This window comes from Eubalaena glacialis, chromosome 15 (genome assembly GCF_028564815.1).
Source record: "Eubalaena glacialis isolate mEubGla1 chromosome 15, mEubGla1.1.hap2.+ XY, whole genome shotgun sequence".
Taxonomy (NCBI): domain Eukaryota; kingdom Metazoa; phylum Chordata; class Mammalia; order Artiodactyla; family Balaenidae; genus Eubalaena; species Eubalaena glacialis.
Genome location: NC_083730.1, coordinates 64984908 through 65000174, shown reverse-complemented (window position 1 = coordinate 65000174; position 15267 = coordinate 64984908). Strand labels below are relative to the sequence as shown.

The following is a 15267-nucleotide window of genomic DNA, read 5'->3' as shown; positions in this document are numbered from 1 at the left end:
TTAGAGGCACTGCCTGCCAGTAACAACCGTAAACGGCTGCGGTATCCTGACTGTGCAAAGGTAGCATAATCATCTGATCTCTAAATAAGGACTTGTATGAATGGCTACATGAGGGTTTTACTGTCTCTTACTTTTAATCAGTGAAATTGACTTCCCCGTGAAGAGGCGGGGATGACAAAATAAGACAAGAAGACCCTAGGGAGCTTCAGTTAATCAACCCAAAAAACCATAATCTTCAACTACCAAGGAATAACAAAATTTCACATGGGTTGACAATTTTGGTTGGGGTGACCTTGGAGCACAAAAAAACCTCCGAGTGGTTAAAGCCTAGACCCACTAGCCAAAGCATAATATCACTTATTGATTCAAAAAATAGATTAACGGAACAAGTTACCTAGGGATAACAGCACAATCCTATTCTAGAGTCCATATCGACAATAGGGTTTACGACCTTGGTGTTGGATCAGGACATCCCAATGGTGTCACCACTATTAAGAGTTCGTTTGTTCAACAATTAAAGTCCTACGTGATGAGTTCAGACCTGAGTAATCCAGGTCGGTTTCTGTCTATTATGCATTTCTCCCAGTATGAAGGGACAAGAGAAATAAGGCGCACTTTAAACAAGTGTCTTCAAAACAATTAATGATGTAATCTCAACTTAATAAGCAAACACAAAACAATCACCCGAGACCAGTGTTTAGTTAGGGTGGCAGAGCCCGGTAATTGCATAAAACTTAAATCTTTATGCCCAGAGGTTCAAATCCTCTCTCTAACAAAATGTTTACAATCAGCATCCTAATGCTCATTATTCCTATTCTCCTAGCCGTAGCATTCTTAACATTAGTAGAACGAAAAATCCTAGGCTACATACAACTCCGAAAAGGACCAAACATTGTAGGACCACACGGCCTACTCCAACCTATTGCTGACGCAATCAAACTATTCACTAAAGAACCCCTACAACCAGCCACATCTTCCACCTCCATATTTATCATCACACCCATCTTAGCCTTAACTCTAGCCCTAACAATATGAATCCCCCTACGCATGCCATATCCCCTCATCAACATAAATCTAGGGGTGTTATTCATGCTAGCAATATCAAGTCTAGCCGTATACTCTATCCTATGATCTGGATGGGCCTCCAACTCAAAGTATGCACTAATTGGGACCCTACGAGCAGTAGCACGAACAGTCTCATACGAAGTAACACTGGCAATCATCCTCTTATCAGTGCTCTTAATAAACGGGTCCTTTACCCTATCAACCCTAACCACAACACAGGAACAACTATGGCTAATCTTCCCATCATGACCACTAGCCATAATATGATTTATTTCCACCCTAGCAGAAACCAACCGAGCCCCTTTTGATTTAACAGAAGGAGAATCTGAACTTGTGTCCAGCTTCAGTGTAGAATATGCAGCAGGCCCCTTTGCCATATTCTTCCTAGCAGAATACGCCAACATCAGTATAATAAACATGTTCACAACAATCCTGTTTCTAGGAGCATTCCACAACCCATATACACCAGAACTATACACAATTAACTTCACCGTCAAAACATTATTGCTAACTATCTTTCCTATGAATTCGAGCATCCTATCCTCGATTCTGATATGACCAATTAATATACCTACTCTGAAAAAGCTTCCTGCCTCTAACACTAGCCCTATGCATATGACATGTATCACTACCGATCATAACGGCAAGCATCCCCCCACAAACATAAATATGTCTGACAAAAGAATTACTTTGATAGAGTAAATAATAGAAGTTCAAGCCCTCTTGTTTCTAGAATTACAGGAATTGAACCTACCCATAAGAATTCAAAATTCTCCGTACTACCATATTACACTACATTCTACAGTAAGGTCAGCTAAACAAGCTATCGGGCCCATACCCTGAAAATGTTGGTTTATATCCTTCCCGTACTAATAAACCCCATCATCTCTGTCATTATCCTAGTAACTATCATTTTAGGAACTATAATCATAATAACCAGCTCCCACTGACTATTAGCCTGAATTGGATTTGAAATAAACGTAATAGCCATCATCCCTATTATAATAAAAAACTTTAACCCACGAGCCATAGAAGCCTCCACTAAATATTTTCTAAAACAAGCCACCACATCCACACTACTTATAATAGCAGTCATCATTAACCTATCACACTCCGGCCAGTGGACTATCGCAAAATTATTCAATCCAACAGCATCAACAGTAATAACAGTAGCCCTAGCCATAAAACTAGGACTGTCCCCTTTTCACTTTTGAGTGCCCGAAGTAACACAAGGCATCCCATTAACAGCAGGTGTAATTCTATTGACATGACAAAAACTTGCACCCCTATCAATCCTCTATCAAGTCTCACCATCAATTAATCTAAACCTAATATTGTCTCTGTCTATACTTCCTATTCTAATCGGAGGTTGAGGAGGATTAAATCAAACACAACTCCGAAAAATCATAGCTTACTCATCAATTGCCCACATAGGATGAATGACAGCCATCTTACTATATAACCCAACTATAACCATCCTAAACCTAGTAATTTATATCATAATAATCCTCACTATATTCATACTATTTATTCACAGCTCAGCCACCACCACACTATCACTATTACACACGTGAAACAAAACACCTGTCATCACAACCCTCACCATGACCACCCTGCTCTCAATAGGAGGACTCCCGCCACTATCAGGATTTATGCCTAAATGAATGATTATTCAAGAAATAACAAAAACCAATAATATTATCTTACCCACACTTACAGCCACCACAGCACTACTTAACCTGTCCTTCTACATACGGCTTACATACTCCACAGCATTAACCATATTTCCCTCCACAAACAATGTAAAGATAAAATGACAGTTTGACTCTACAAAACAAACAATCCTTTTACCAACCATAATCGTAATATCTACAATACTTCTACCTCTCACACCAATACTATCAATCTTAGAATAGGAATTTCGGTTAAATCAGAACAAGGGCCTTCAAAGCCCTAAGCAAGTACAATTTACTTAATTCCTGCCTAATAAGGATTGCAAGACTATATCTTACATCAATTGAATGCAAATCAAACACTTTAATTAAGCTAAATCCTCACTAGATTGGAGGGATACATCTCCCACGAATTTTTAGTTAACAGCTAAATACCCTAGTCAACTGGCTTCAATCTACTTCTCCCACCACGAGAAAAAAAAGGCCCAGAGAAGCCCCGGCAGGGTTGAAGCTGCTGCTTTGAATTTGCAATTCAAAATGATCAATTCACCACGGGACTTGGCAAAAAGAGGACTTAACCTCTGTCTTTAGATTTACAGTCTAATTCCTACTCAGCCATTTTACCTATGTTCATAAACCGCTGATTATTCTCAGCCAACCACAAAGATATTGGTACTTTATATTTACTCTTTGGTGCTTGAGCCAGAATAGTAGGCACTGGCCTAAGCTTATTAATTCATGCTGAACTAGGTCAACCCGGAACACTGCTCGGAGATGACCAAATTTACAACGTGGTAGTAACAGCCCACGCATTTGTAATAATTTTCTTCATAGTCATACCTATTATGATTGGTGGATTTGGAAATTGGCTAGTGCCCCTAATAATTGGAGCACCCGATATAGCTTTTCCCCATATAAATAATATGAGTTTCTGACTACTCCCTCCTTTCTTATTGCTACTGGCATTATCAATAGTTGAAGCCGGTGTGGGTACAGGTTGAACTGTATACCCATCCTTAGCCAGAAACTTAGCACATGCAGGAGCTTCAGTTGACCTTACTATTTTTTCCCTACACATTGCTGGTGTATCCTCAATTCTCAGATCTATCAATTTTATCACCACTATCATCAATATAAAACTGCCCACTATAACCCAATATCAAACACCATTATTCGTATGATCAGTACTAATCACAGCAGTATTGCTTCTATTCTCCTTACCTGTACTAGCAGCTGAAATCACTATATTACTAACTGATCGAAACCTGAACACAACCTTTTTCGACCCTGCGGGAGGAGGAGACCCAATCTTATATCAACACCTATTTTGATTCTTTGGACACCCTGAAGTATATATTTTAATCCTGCCTGGAATTGGGGTAATTTCACACATTGTAACCTATTACTCAGGAAAAAAAGAACCTTTCGGGTACATGGGTATAGTATGAGCTATAATATCAGTTGGATTCTTAGGGTTCACTGTATGAGCCCACCATATAGTCACAGTGGGTATAGACGTTGACACACGAGCATTTTTTACATCAGCCACTATAATTATCGCCATTCCCACAGGGGTGAAAGTGTTTAGCTGACTGGCAACACTCCACAGATGTAATATTAAGTGGTCCCCGGCCATGATGTGAGACCTGGGTTTCATTTTCCTTTTCACAGTCGGCAGACTAACAGGCATTGTCCTAGCTAATTGATCATTAGACATTGTCCTTCATGTTACCTACTATGTAGTCGCACACTTTCACTATGTGCTCTCAGTGGGAGCTGTTTTCGCTATCATAGGATTTGTGCACTGATTGCCACTATTCTCAGGATATACACTCAACATGAGCAAAAGTTCACTTTGTAATCATATTTGTGGGTGTCAACATAACTTTCTTCCCACAACATTTTTTAGGCCTACCTGGTATGCCTCGGCAATACTCCGACTACCCACATGCGTATACAACATGAAATACTGTCTCATCAATAGGCTCATTCATCTCATTAACAGCAGTCATCCTGATAATTTTCATTATCTGAGAAGCATTCGCATCCAAACGAGAAGTACTAACAGTAGAACTCACTACTACAAATTTAGAGTGACTAAATGGATGTCCTCCACCATATAATACATTTGAAGAGCCAACCTACGTCAGTCTAAAGTAGTCAAGAAAGGAAGGAGTCGAACCCTCTTTTATCAGTTTCAAGCCAACACCATAACCGCTATGTCTTTCTCCATGAACGAGATATTAGTAAAATTTTATGTAAGTTTGTCGAAGTTAAGTCACAGGTGGAAATCTTGTATATCTCTATGGCATATCCCTTTCAACTAGGTTTTCAAGATGCAACATCACCCATCATGGAAGAGCTACTACACTTTCATGACCACACACTAATAATTGTCTTCTTAATTAGCTCCCTGGTTCTTTATATTATTTCACTAATACTAACAACTAAGCTAGCACATACTAGCACGATAGACGAACAAGAAGTAGAAACTATCTGGATTATCTTATTGGCCATTATCTTGATCTTAATTGCCCTACCATCATTTTGAATCCTTTACATAATAGATGAAATTAATAATCCATCTCTTACTGTAAAAACTATAGGTCACCAATGATACTGAAGCTATAAATATACTGACTACAAAGACCTAAATTTTGACTCCTGTATAATCCCAACATCAGACCTAAAACCAGGGGAACTACGACTGCTAGAAGTAGATAACCAAGTAGTATTACCCATAGAAATGACAATCCGAGTACTAATCTCCTCTGAAGACGTATTACACTCATGAGCTGTACCTTCCTTGGGCCTAAAAACAGATGCAATCCCAGGACGCCTAAATCAAACAACCCTAATATCAACACAACCAGGCTTTTATTACGGACAGTGTTCAGAGATTTGTGGATCAAACCACAGCTTCATGCCAATTGTCCTTGAGTTAGTGCCTCTAAAATACTTTGAAAAATGATCGCATCTATGTTATAAGCTCATTAAGAAGCTAGATTAGCGTTAACCTTTTAAGTTAAAAACCGAGAGCTAAGATTCTCCTTAATGATATGCCACAATGAAATATATCAACATGATTTATTACCATTTCATCTATATTTCTAACACTATATATTATATTTCAACTAAAAGTCTCAAAAGTATATCTACTACCCCAACCCAGAGTCAACACTCACTAAAGTGCAAAAACAACCTACCCCTTGAGAAACAGAATGAACAAAAATTTGTTTGCCCCTTTCATAACCCTGACAGTAATGGGCCTCCCCATAGTCATTTTAGTTATTATATTCCCAAGTATTTTATTTCCAACATCAAAACGACTGGTTAACAATCGCATAATTTCCCTTCAACAATGACTAATCCAACTTACATCAAAACAAATAATAAGCATCCATAATCATAAAGAACAGACTTGATCACTAATACTAATGTCACTCATCCTATTTATTGGGTCAACCAACCTTCTTGGGCTACTGCCCCACTCATTTACACCCACCACGCAGCTCTCAATGAATGTGGGAATAGCCATTCCCCTATGAGCCGGTACTGTGGTTATAGGTTTCCGCAACAAAACAAAAGCATCGTTAGCTCACTTCCTACCACAAGGCACACCCACCCGTCTCATCCCCATGCTAGTAATTATCGAAACTATCAGCCTGTTTATCCAACCAGTAGCACTAGCTGTGCGATGAACGGCCATTATTACAGCAGGTCAAATATTAATACATCTAATCGGAGAAGCAACCTTAGTGCTAATAAGCATCAGCACATTCACGGCTCTCATTACATTCATTATTCTCACCCTACTCACTATCCTCGAATTCACCGTTGCTATGTATTTACCCTCTTATTAAGCTTATATCTTTATGACAACACATAATGACCCATCAGATCCATGCGTACCACATAGTAAATCCTAGTCCTTGACCCCTTACAGGAGCCCTTTCAGCCCTTCTCATAACATCAGGCCTAATCATATGATTCCACTTCAACTCAATAATTCTACTAATACTAGGCCTACTAACACTCTAACAATATATCAGTGATGATGAGATGTTATTTGAGAAAGCACTTTCCAAGACCACCACACACCAACCGTCCAAAAGGGACTTCGATACGGAATAATCTTATTTACCATCTCAGAAGTCCTCTTTTTTACCGGCTTCTTTTGAGCCTTCTATCACTCAAGCCTCGCCCCTACCCCTGAGTTAGGCGGGTGCTGGCCACCAACAGGCATTTGCCCTCTAAACCCCTTAGAGGTACCACTTCTCAACACTTCCGTGCTATTGGCCTCTGGCGTGTCTATTACTTGGGCCTACCATAGCCTTATGGAAGGAAATCGTAAGCATATTCTTCAAGTCCTCTTTATTACAGTTACTCTTGGTATCTATTTTACACTCCTACAAGCCTCAGAGTATTACAAAGCCCCATTTACGATCTCAGATGGGGTCTACGGGTCAACTTTCTTCATAGCCACAGGATTCCACGGACTGCATGTAATCATTGGATCTACCTTCCTTATTGTTTGTTTCCTGTGCCAATTAAAATTTCACTTCACGTCCAACCACCACTTCAGCTTTGAAGCCACTGCTTGATACAGATATTTTGTAAATGTTGTATGACTATTCCTTTTCCTATCTATCTATTGATGAGGCTCATAATTCTTTTAGTATTAATTAGTGCAACTGACTTCCAATCAGTTAGTTTCGGTACACCCCGAAAAAGAATAATAAACTTAATACTGACCCTATTAACAAATACAACACTGGCCTCATTACTCTTACTCATTGCCTTCTGACTCCCTCAGCTAAACACGCAGAAAAAACAAGCCCTTACAAATGCGGATTTGACCCTGTAGGATCCGCCTGCCTACCTTTTTCCATAAAGTTTTTCCTAGTAGCGATCACATTCCTCCTTTTTGACCTAGAAATTGCTCTCCTACTGCCCCTCCCCTGAGCAACCCAAACAACCTAAAAACAGTACTCACCATGGCTTTACTTTTAATCTCATTATTGGCAATTAACCTGACCTACAAGTGAACTCAAAAGGGACTGGAGTGGGCTGAATATGGTATTTAGTTTAAAACAAAACAAGTGGTTTTGACTCATTAGATTATGATTAGACCCATAATTACCAAGTGTCTTTAGTACATAGAAATATTATTATAGCGTTCACTATATCCCTCATAGGATTACTAATATATCAGTCCCACCTAATATCCTCACTGCTATGTCTAGAAGGCATAATATTATCACTATTCATCCTGGCGACTCTAGCAATCCTAAATTCACACTTTAGCCAGCATAATACCAGTCATCTTGCTGGTGTTCACAGCCTGCGAAGCAGCACTCAGGTTAGCCTTGCTAGTAGTAGTATCAAATACCTATGGCACTGATCATGTACAAAACCTCAACCTCCTCCAGTGCTGAAATTTATTATTCCCACAGTCATACTAATACCCCTAACTTGATTATCAAAAATCAACATAATCTGAATTAACTCCACAACGCATAGCCTACTAATTAGTTTCACAAGCCCACTTCTTCTTTTTAAAACTTTATTTATTTATTTATTTATTTATTTATTTATTTATGGCTGTGTTGGGTCTTCGTTGCTACGCGTGGGCTTTCTCTATTTGTGGCGATCAGGGGCTATTCTTTGTTGTGGTGCATGGGCTTCTCATTGTGGTGGCTTCTCTTGTTGCGGAGCATGGGCTATAGGCGCGCGGGCTTCAGTACTTGTGGCACGTGGGCTCCAGTAGTTGTGGCTCGCAGGCTCTGGAGCGCAGGCTCAGTAGTTGTGGCACACGGGCTTAGTTGCTCTGCAGCATGTGGGATCTTCCTGGACCAGGGCTCGAACCTGTGTCCCCTGCATTGGCAGGCGGATTCTCAACCACTGTGCCCCCTGGGAAGCCCAAGCCTCCTTCTTCTTAACCAATTCAACGACAGTAGCTTTAACTTCTTGTTAATATTCTTCTCCAACTCCCTATCCGCACCATTACTGGTCCTAACAATATGGCTCCTTCCCCTAATACTAATAGCCAGTCAATCTCACCTACTCAAAGAACCACTAATCTGAAAAAAATTATACATGACAATACTAATCATATTACAAACATTTTTAATCATAACATTTACCACCACAGAACTAATGCTATTTTACATTATATTTGAAGCTACACTAGTTCCTACCCTTACTATCATCACCTGCTGAGGTAACCAAACAGAACGCCTTACTGCAGGACTCTTTTATTCTACACACTAGTTGGATCACTCCCACTGCTAGTGGCATTAATATACATACAAAACACCATGGGCTCTCTGAATTTCCTAGTACTTCAATATTGAGCCTTACCACTGTGCAACTCCTGATCCAACGTCTTTATATGACTGGCCTGCATGATAGCCTTTATAGTAAAAATACTCCTCTGTGGCCTCCACCTTTGATTACCCAAAGCACATGTAGAAGCTCCCATTGCAGGCTCTATAGTCCTTGCAGCCGTATTACTAAAACTCAGGGGCTACGGCATACTACGAATCACATCAATACTCAACCCCCCTTTGAGAAGGTAAACAAAATTGATAAACCATTAGCCAGACTCATCAAGAAAAAAAGGGAGAAGACTCAAATCAGTAGAATTAGAAATGAAAAAGGAAAAGTAACAACTGACACTGCAGAAATACAAAGGATCATGAGAGATTACTACAAACACCTATATGCCAATAGAATGGACAACCTGGAAGAAATGGACAAATTCTTAGAAAAGCACAACCTTCTGAGACTGAACCAGGAAGAAACAGAAGATATAAACAGACCAATCACAAGCACTGAAATTGAGACTGTGATTAAAAATCTTCCAACAACAAAAGCCCAGGACCAGATGACTTCACAGGCGAATTCTATCAAACACTTAGAGAAGAGCTAACACCTATCCTTCTCAAACTCTTCCAAAATATAGCAGAGGGAGGAACACTCCCAAACCCATTCCATGAGACCACCATCACCCTGATACCAAAACCAGACCAAGATACTACAAAAAAAGAAAATTACAGACCAATATCACTGATGAATATAGATGCAAAAATCCTCAACAAAATACTAGCAAACAGAATCCAACAGCACGTTAAAAGGATCATACATCATGATCAAGTGGGGTTTATCCCAGGAATGCAAGGATTCTTCAATATATGCAAATCAATCAATGTGATACACCATATTAACAAATTGAAGGATAAAAACCATATGATCATCTCAATAGATGCAGAAAAAGCTTTCGACAAAATTCAACACCCATTTATGATAAAAACCCTCCAGAAGGTAGGCATAGGGGGAACTTACCTCAACATAATAAAGACCATATATGGCAGACCCACAGCCAACATTGTTCTCAATGGTGAAAAACTGAAACCATTTCCACTAAGATCAGGAACAAGACAAGGTTGCCCACTCTCACCACTATTATTCAACATAGTTTTGGAAGTTTTAGCCACAGCAATCAGAGAAGAAAAAGAAAAAAAAGGAATCCAAATTGGAAAAGAAGAAGTAAAGCTGTCACTGTTTGCAGATGACATGATACTATACATAGAGAATCCTAAAGATGCTACCAGAAAACTACTAGAGCTAATCAATGAATTTGGTAAAGTAGCAGGATACAAAATTAATGCACAGAAATCTGTTACATTCCTATACACTAATGATGAAAAATCTGAAAGTGAAATTAAGAAAACACTCCCATTTACCATTGCAACAAAAAGAATAAAATACCTAGGAATAAATACTTAAGGAGATGAAAGACCTGTATGCAGAAAACTATAAGACACTGATGAAAGAAATTAAAGATGATACAAACAGATGGAGAGATATACCATGTTCTTGGATTGGAAGAATCAACATTGTGAAAATGACTCTACTACCCAAAGCAATCTACAGATTCAGTGCAATCCCTCTCAAACTACCAATGGCATTTTTCACAGAACTAGAACAAAAAATTTCACAATTTGTATGGAAACACAAAAGACCCCGAATAGCCAAAACAATCTTGAGAAAGAAAAACAGAGCTGGAGTAATCAGACTCCCTGACTTCAGACTATACTGCAAAGCTTCAGTAATCAGGACATTATGGTACTGGCAGAAAAACAGAAATATAGATCAGTGGAACAGGATAGAAAGCCCAGAGATAAACCCATGCACATATGGTCACCTTATTTTTGATAAAGGAGGCAAGAATATACAATGGAGAAAAGACAGCCTCTTCTATAAGTGGTGCTGGGAAAACTGGACAGCTACATGTAAAAGAATGAAATTAGAACACTCCCTAACACCATACACAAAAATAAACTCCAAATGGATTAAAGACCTAAATGTAAGGCCAGACACTATAAAACCCTTAGAGGAAAACATAGGCAGAACACTCTATGACATAAATCACAGCAAGATCCTTTTTGACCCACCTCCTAGAGAAATGGAAATAAAAACAAAAATAAACAAATGGGACCTAATGAAACTTAAAAGCTTTTGCACAGCAAAGGAAACCATAAACAAGATGAAAAGACAACCCTCAGAATGGGAGAAAATATTTGCAAATGAAGCAACTGACAAAGGATTAATCTCCAAGATTTACCAGCAGCTCATGCAGCTGAATATCAAAAAAACAAACAACCCAATCCAAAAATGGGCAGAAGACCTAAATAGACATTTCTCCAAAGAAGATATACAGATTGCCAACAAACACATGAAAGGATGCTCAACATCACTAATCATTAGAGAAATGCAAATCAAACTACAATGGGGTATCATCTCACACCAGTCAGAATGGCCATCATCAAAAAATCTACAAACAATAAATGCTGGAGAGGGTGTGGAAAAAAGGGAACCTTCTTGCGCTGTTGGTGGGAATGTAAATTGATACAGCCACTATGGAGAACAGTATGGAGGTTCCTTAAAAAACTAAAAATAGAACTACCATACGACCCAGCAATCCCACTACTGGGCATATACCCTGAAAAAACCATAATTCAAAAAGAGTCATGTACCATAATGTTCATTGCAGCTCTGTTTACAATAGCCAGGACATGGAAGCAACCTAAGTGTCCATCGACAGATGAATGGATAAAGAAGATGTGGCACATATATACAATGGAATATTACTCAGCCGTAAAAAGAAACGAAATTGAATTATTTTTAATGAGGTGGATGGACCTAGAGTCTGTCATACAGAGTGAAGAAGGTCAGAAAGAAAAAAACAAATACCGTATGCTAACACATATATATGGAATCTAAAAAAAAAAAAAAAAGTTTATGAAGAACCTAGGGGCAGGACAGGAATAAAGGCACAGACGTAGAGAATGGACCTGAGGACACCGGGAGGGGGAAGGGTAAGCTGGGACGAAGTGAGAGAGTGGCATGGACTTATATATACTACCAAGTGTAAAATAGATAGCTAGTGGGAAGCAGCCTCATAGCACAGGGAGCTCAGCTCGGTGCTTTGTGACCACCTAGAGGGGTGGGATAGGGAGGGTGGGAGGAAGACACAAGAGGGAGGAGATATGGGGATATTTGTATATGTATAGCTGATTCACTTTGTTATAAAGCAGAAACTAACACACCATTGTAAAGCAATTATACTCCAATAGAGATGTTAAAAAAAAAAAAAAAAGAATGTCAGGGAAAGTTAGTGTTTGACCACCACTTATACTAGTTTTAAATTTAAAAAATCATATAGTATTCTTGAATTTAGCTTTCTTTCACTTTATCACTTTCTAACTTGTTTGATATTCACTTATTCATAATTTAATTTAGCCTCTTTAAATCCTTGGGGGAGTTTTGGGGGGCTTATTTACATTAGTAATAAAAAAGAATGTAAATATAACTTTTCCCCCTAAACTGTTGAAACCAATTTCATTTGAGAACTGTAAGATAAGACATAGCTTAGATGAAACATTTGGTTATTCTTTTGCCTGATGTGTATAAAATTAAATTTTATTGGTGGGAAATGATTAAATGATTAAAATTTGTAAAAAAAATTTATAATGATAGTTGATCCCTAACTCTGACCTCCTTTTGCAGTTAATAGTCATTTTGATTCCATTTGCATTTAAAGAACTTAGTATTGGGTTGGTTAAAAACCTGAACGAACTTTTTGGCCAACCCTATATTTTACTCATAGGTATAATATAAATACACACACACACACACACACACACACACACATATACACACTATATATATACTAAAGGTTAAATAGCTAAAAATGTGTGCCTAGGTAGTTTTTATAGTTTAAATCAGGTATACCCAATCTTGATAGAGGATAAGTAACATATTTGGGCAAATGGATATAGATGGCAGTTATGGTGCTGTATCTAAAGGAGCTTCAGTCTGGGGATAGAAGAAGTACCTGAGATACCTCTCTGGCAGTGTTCCTCTTGGCTAGGATGGTCTTGTACATGATCAGAGGCCACAGCGGAGAGGAGATTCTTAGGAGAATACACAGGGTATGAAATGCATGACAGCCAGATTTTTTCAATTGATAGGAAATATGAGAACATTTGGGATTGACACTCACTAGTCATCTTCTTTTTATGATTTGGCTTGGGGAAGTTCTCCTCCAAGTTCTCCTTGTTCTTGAAGAAAAGTGATAAAGTGCTGTGATCTCAGTGTATTTTTGAGGTCTCATGAAATTTAGGCAGCTAATGTTTGGATTAGTATCACTAGGGAAATTTTTTTAACCCAAATCCACACTGTACACCAAAAGGACCACAACTTCCATCATCGCATCCAACACAGGAGTGTCAGAAATGTGGCCTCTGCACTGCCCCTCACTCTGTGCCATGGAAACATTGCTAAATGGTCACGGGCTCCTCCCACCCCATAGCTGCCCTCAAAACTCTTCTGAAAGTGGCATCCTAGACAGCCACTACTGTTCGACTAGAATCTGCACAGGAGGGGAAACGTCTTTGCTATACAAGCTTTGAGTGTTGCCAAATTACATGAAACAGACAAAGATAGTATTTGAGTTTTGTTGAAAGAAGTTATGCTAAAACTGAAGTAATTATTTTTCAGTAGAAAATACTTGACATTTAATGATGTTTGTTCTATGAGATGATATAAAGTTTAGTTAATTAAGGTTGCTAAATAGAAAGAAAAAAATAACCTAATAATTAACAAAATGTATTACTAGAACTTTCATTTCAGAACAGGCTCAGTTATATTTGGTTACTCTAGTGCCATGGAATAGGTTGGGAGGGTTTGGTGCTGGAGGAGGGACAGAAATCAGGTGTGTTAGCTCTGTAAGGCAGTCAGCCGGGCTTGTTCGTCGGATGAGCAAGCAGAGCCAGAAGGGAGGCAGGGGCTGCAGATAAGGGCCAGTAAGTGGTCTGTGCTGGGAATATTAGGTCCAAGGGCTAGGTAGTCCCTAGGAAGGCAACTGGCAATAATAAGCCAAGCCACGGCTTGCTTCCTTTTTTTTTTTTTTTTTTTTAAGATAAAGGATTTAGTTACAGGGTCTAGGATGCAAAGTACAGTCTGAGTCTCAAAGTTAAAGCAGAAGCCCCCACATTTCAGAATTGGGTTAAACTTGAGGTTTATGGCAAAGGTGACTTGACGCTGAAGGTTCTAGAGCCTGGCTTGGGGCAGAGTCTGCCAATGGGGGTCAGATGATCTCAAGGAAGGAGAGTCAAATTCTGGGGAGAACCTGTCACACAGACATGTTGTCCATGAGTGAAGAGATGAATGAATGCTTCGTCCGTAAGTGGTACTCATATGAAAGGTTATGTTCCTCACCAGGGTCAGGATCAAAATCAGTTATCTGAAGGGAATTCCCTAGCGGTCCAGTGGTTAGGACTCCTCGCTCTCACTGCCGAGGGCCTGGGTTCAATCTCTGGTCCGGGAACTAAGATCCCACAAGCCACACAGCGTGGCCAAAAAAAAAAAAAAAATCAGTCATCTGTAAGAGCAATGCTGATTATACAAGGAAACATATAATGGCTTTAAGTTCTATACTTCCTTAAAATGGTAAGATTATGCTCCAAATTCTACAAAATGTGATTAAGTGTATTGTTCACACTGATTATTCAGGGGTTTCCTTTGTCTTATTAAAGGGACTTATAAAGCTCACATAAACACAGCATTTTTTTTTTTTCTGCCCACATTTATTAGTTGTGAGCAGGGGATGAGTAAACCAAAGTGATACTTAGCAAATTAAAAAAAAAAAAATTATTTATTTATTTGGCTGCGCCAGGTCTTAGTTGCTGTATGTGTGATCTAGCTCCCTGACCAGGGATCAAACCCGGGCCCCCTGCATTGGGAGCATGGAGTCTTAACTGCTGGACCACCAGGGAAGTCCCAGTACTTAGCAAAATTTGTTGTTAATATTCTTTATTTTATTTATTTATTTTTTAACATCTTTATTAGAGCATAATTGCTTTACAATGGTGTGTCAGTTTCTGCTTTATAACAAAGTGAATCAGTTATACATATGTCCCCATATCTCTTCCCTCTTGCATCTCCCTCCCTCCCACCCTCC

At 39.0% G+C, this 15267-nt stretch overlaps 1 protein-coding gene and 1 pseudogene across 11 annotated transcripts in view; both read left to right on the top strand.

Moving 5' to 3' along the window:
• Positions 1-15267, top strand: part of SPIRE1 (spire type actin nucleation factor 1) — a 210893-nt gene that overhangs the window by 19000 nt on the left and 176626 nt on the right. The window lies entirely within an intron of this gene.
• Positions 5960-6627, top strand: LOC133075894 (ATP synthase subunit a-like; annotated as a pseudogene).